This window comes from Strongylocentrotus purpuratus, unplaced genomic scaffold (assembly GCF_000002235.5).
Source record: "Strongylocentrotus purpuratus isolate Spur 01 unplaced genomic scaffold, Spur_5.0 spur5_scaffold_4, whole genome shotgun sequence".
Taxonomy (NCBI): Eukaryota; Metazoa; Echinodermata; class Echinoidea; order Camarodonta; family Strongylocentrotidae; genus Strongylocentrotus; species Strongylocentrotus purpuratus.
In genome coordinates, this window is record NW_022145610.1 from 24,724,094 (window position 1) to 24,729,334 (window position 5,241).

Consider the following 5,241-nt stretch of genomic DNA (forward strand, 5'->3'; position numbering starts at 1 on the left):
TACAAATGCTAAAAGTGTTTTTTTTTCTTATAAAAATAACAAAATTATGTTTTTGGTTTGGTATGATGTGAGGTGGTTTTCGATTCTGGTGCTCCATAATTCCGAAATTCAAATCAAAGTGTCCTCCCCCCTCCCTATGGCCCTATCCCGAATCCACGTATTGCTTCCAACATCTGGTCTATCCGTTAATATATTTGTCATTACTTGAACAAACATTTCTAAGGTTGGAAAACAAGGGGGAAAACATTGTACATTTTGTAGAGGAAGGAATGAATGATAAGAAGGGAAAGAGAAACTAATTTAGTTTATGAAAGACATGAGAGAGAGTTAAATGATGTATATAGGGGTGAGATACAGCGATGTATGGAGTGAGAGAGAGAGAGAGAAAGACAATAATATATCAAGAGAGTGAGAGAGATAGTTAATGGAAGATATAGAGATGTATGGAAATGGAGTGAGAGAGATAGTTAATGGAAGATACAGAGATGTATGGAAATGGAGTGAGAGAGATAGTTAATGGAAGATATAGAGATGTATGGAAATGGAGTGAGAGAGATAGTTAATGGAAGATACAGAGATGTATGGAAATGGAGTGAGAGAGATAGTTAATGGAAGATACAGAGATGTATGGAGAGAGAGAGAAAGACAATAATATATCAAGAGAGAGAGTGAGAGAGATAGTTAATGGAAGATACAGAAATGTATGGAGATGGAGAGAGAGAGAGAGAGAGAGAGAAAGACGATAATATATCAAGAGAGAGTGAGAGAGATAGTTATGGAAGATACAGAGACGTATGGAGATGGAGTGAGAGAGAGAGAGAGAGAAAGACAATAATATATCAAGAGAGAGAGTGAGAGAGATAGTTAATGGAAGATACAGAGATTTATGGAGATGGAAAGAGAGAAGGGAAGGGAGATGCATTATGCAATATAAAGAATTAAGCAGGCAAGGTATCTCAATTTTCTGCATTACTAAATATTTCTTGCCATCTCCCCCCATCTGTAATGATAAGGTACCCTTTGTCTGTCTCTTCCTCTCTTCAACTCTCTCTCTCTTTCTGTCTCTCTCTCTCTTTCGTCCCCCTTCTCCCTCTTTCTTTCTCTCTTTCTCTCCTTCTCTCTCTTTGTCATCACTCCAACTTTCCCTCTCTTACACCTCTCCCTATCTCTTTCTTTCTTTTTTAACAAAAATTTGAATTTGATCAATGAATTTTTATGAAATGTCTATAATTATGTTTGATTATTGATTTATGTCATATTTTGTATTATTTTAATTTCAATTGCAATTGTATTGTATATAACCTTGTGAAATGGATCGCAATTCAGCCATTGGCGGCGATGATCTTTTTAATAAAAACCATTTCTTTCTATCTATCTTTCTATCTAAGGTAAAAAGAAGCAGGGGCTTCGGATAAATACATGTGCATATATTACATAGACTTCCTTCAAATCCACTTACCAGGCTCTTGGTTCAGTACGCATATGGGTGCAGCCCCCTCCCCAGTCCCTCAATCTCCCCCTTTATCATTCTTCGAGAATGCGATGTCACAGCCAGTTCACTTTACTCCACCATTAACAATCAATATACATGTACAAAACATACAATACATAATTAATTGTTAGGAAGCCCCTTAAAGCCAAGTCTGGATAAAATGGACATCTCAAAACACATGCAAGTATACAGAATCTACACCAAAACAAAAATTACATAAAACACACCACTGCAGGTAAACAGGAATAAATAATAATAAATAATAATGAACAATAATAATAAGCACATGCTTGTGGGGGGGAGGGGGGGGGTCCAATTTGTGAGGAAATATTTAGCAGCCAATCATCCGGCAGCCGGTTTTTAAAATGAGGGGCGGGGGCGGGGCCGTTTTAGTTTGTTTTTATTTTTTTAAAGAAAAATTTACGTTACCATCCTTTTTTTTAACCATTTTTTTTCAGAAACTGTCAATATGTGAATATTAGGCGTGAATGAGCTAAATAAGGGCAATTCGAACAAAATTATGCGTAAAGCCTTTTTTGCAATTTATGTTTCGGGTCTAATTTTGTAATGGGCCAACCAGCCCATGTTTGTTTGTTTGTTTGATTGATTTTATTTCTGCGTTCAAAAATATACAAATTCAAAGTCAAAGTACAAAATTTCGAACAATAACAAATACAATGAATACAATGTTTACATAAGTAATTGAATGAAAAATCATGTACAATTATATCATTCGATAAACATGTACGAAGCATACAATAATATAAGAAATATGACATATTTTCAATAAATTAGAGAGGTAATTTGGAACGCAGGAGACCACCATCGTGAGCGGTTAGGTAATGTTGTAATGAATAAAAAAGCCTTTCGTATTTTGTGTGCATGGCTGATCGTCAACGAAACGGAGTTATATTAAGACATTTGTCAACTCTGTTTGTTGCTACGGCAGGCAGCCATTGAAAATGAACTCGTTTAATCAAATTATGGAAATGCAAGCATAACTCTAAACAAATAGAACTATGTTATTCCTGGCTCATTTTTCCTGATTGAGGTGTCATAATATGAAAGGGCAGAAATTAAACTTTCTAGAAATGTGATTTCCTCTTTGAAATTCAGATACCGCCTGCCAAATGACTCTTGGTTTCCTCTCTTCAAATTGTTTTTAATCACTCATGCGTGAAATATGCATCATATATATATATATATATGAGTTGCATCAAATGAAAGAGGAGGATCTAAGCTTTACAAATATGTGTCATTTATTAATTATAATTGTGATTAAGTTATGATAAATTATCGATAATTCTCGGTTTCGTTTATTCTGGGACGCCTGTATATCAATGTGAACAGAGTAAGTTAATCATCCCGGCCCCCACTCAGTGTTATTTAGGGTACGCATATGCGTGTTCCCAGCGCCACCCCCCCCCCCCGCCCTTTTCCAGCAAAAGTCCGGTGTTTTAAGTCAATACGGGTCGCCCTTTTTCTTTTGTTATACGAGCCTTTTTCAGCAACCCCCCTTTTTTTCAGCAAAAGTCCGGTGTGTAAAGTCAACACTGGTAGACCCTTTTCTTTTGTTACGAGCCGGAGAGTTTGGGAACACGCATGGTATCCCTCCGTTCACGGAGTGTGGGGGGGGGGGGGGTGTGGTAATCATAAAAAGCAATTTTAAATAAATGTGTCTTAAGACAAGTTTTGAATTGGTTAAACAGTCAGTCTGACAGGTTTTGCCATTTAAAGGAAATTTGTTCCAAAGTTCAGCAGAAGCTTAATAAGGTGTATAACATAATGAGGTGTATTAGCTAAACAATTATGCCCAAACCTGATTCGCAATTAAGGAGACGAGATGTCTGTCTGAGTTAATTTTGAAGCTCTTCATTTAAACCTTACTGTACTGGGGAGGGGGGGGGGGGCTGGGAGGTCCCCCTCGACATTTCGGAGATTGTGCCGCAACCGCTTAGAATTTCGAATTGTCGTTTCATGACTTTTTTTCCCTCAAGTCTTACGCAGATTTTGATACAATTTTCGTCGAAATCGGATATACCTGTAAGGTGTTACATAACAATTAGTATGCGCATGTCATCAAAAATATGCTATAATTGCATATATTCATGTTCAAGCATAAATATGAATACTATGAATTGATATCAAATTGCTTTTATATGTTTCTCAAAGTAACTTGATGTATTCCAGAACAAAAGAATTCATTAGAAATAAAACAATAGATATAATAAGAAAAAAACACAATATAATACAAAAGAAAATAAATATTTGAAAATCGCATCAAATTTGCATAAATTATCATTATTATTCATTATTAATTACATCAAAATAATTATTTTGTGTTAGAAAAGAAGTTTCATATGAATAATGGGTTTCAATTAGCATTTAAAAAGTGGAGTCTGACAAGTTTTGTAATGATTCTAGTTCGTTGTATATTTCTAGATTTTATATTCATGATGCGTATTCATAATTTATGCAAATAAACCTATGCACTTTCAAATATCATAAAAATAATGTAACCTTATGTGGTATAGGGCGCTACCCAAAATGGAGCCAGAGCTGAATAATTAATAACAAATAATTAACAAGCATTCGCCAAAAGGTGGCGCCAAAGTATAACAATCTACAAATAACATAACCACTGTGATTATTGGCGAAGACCAAGTCAATAGCCGAGGTGTGTAAGATATGTCTAGCGCCCCCTACAGCACAACATTGTAAAGCGGGTAATGACAAAAGTTTTTTTGTCCCCTCCGACTGTCCTCATCGTGTTTTCATTAATTACTCTTTTTACAATTAACCATATTTCCTAAAACATCCGGAATCAGCTTGATAGACTTTTTTGAATTGTGGTTAAAATGTTAAGTTCTTCACAACGATAAACAGTGGAGTAGCTACGAAGAGGGGGGGGGGCTTGTGCCCCCAATGGGATGGAAAACAAAAAAGGTGAGAGCGAGGAGAGAGTTGAAGGAAAAGGGGAAAAAAGTGAGATAATATTTTTAAAAAATAGATTAGAATAGATAGATTGCTCGAAAACACTTTTCAGATATTACGTCAATCAGTAATGTGGGAACAACATGATCAGTCTCAAATGAAAACTGTTTTAAATGTGTATTAGCACTTAAAGACTTCGGTTGAAACCGCTTTATAAGCATCGTTTTCATTATTATTATTAAACGTTTATCGAAAATGCTTTGGGGTGATCCGATCTGCGCCCTTCATAGTGTAAAGTAAATAATTAAAAGAAATGGAGAAGTAGGTGAAAGATAGAAGACATACGAGAAAAGAGACAGACTAGAGTATGCATGTTTGTCCGCGTCACTTTAAAATGCAAAAATTTTCCCACTTGAAAGGGGCAAAGGGTACATTACCTCCAGGCCTTGTAAATCTGCCCCCTCAATTTTGATCATCTAGTATAACGTTTCTACCTGGGCGCCGCGAGTGTATTTTAGTTACATTAAAAATAAATTTTCTAATATCGTCAACTTCATGGAAACAAGGCATCAGATACCGCAAGATGGCAAAATATATATCGTTTTAGTATTGATGAGGAAATAACATTTCAGAGATAATAAAGTGTCTTTTCCTCGCTCACGGCGTTTCTTTGCAAAATTTAGAAAAAGGGGTATAATATAATAGTTTAAGGCAGCTAGGTTCATGAATATCCCCATTATGATGATGTTAAAATATTCAGGCACCTCGCTACCCGAATATCGGCATGGTTCGGGCAGCATGGCGCTCGGATATAA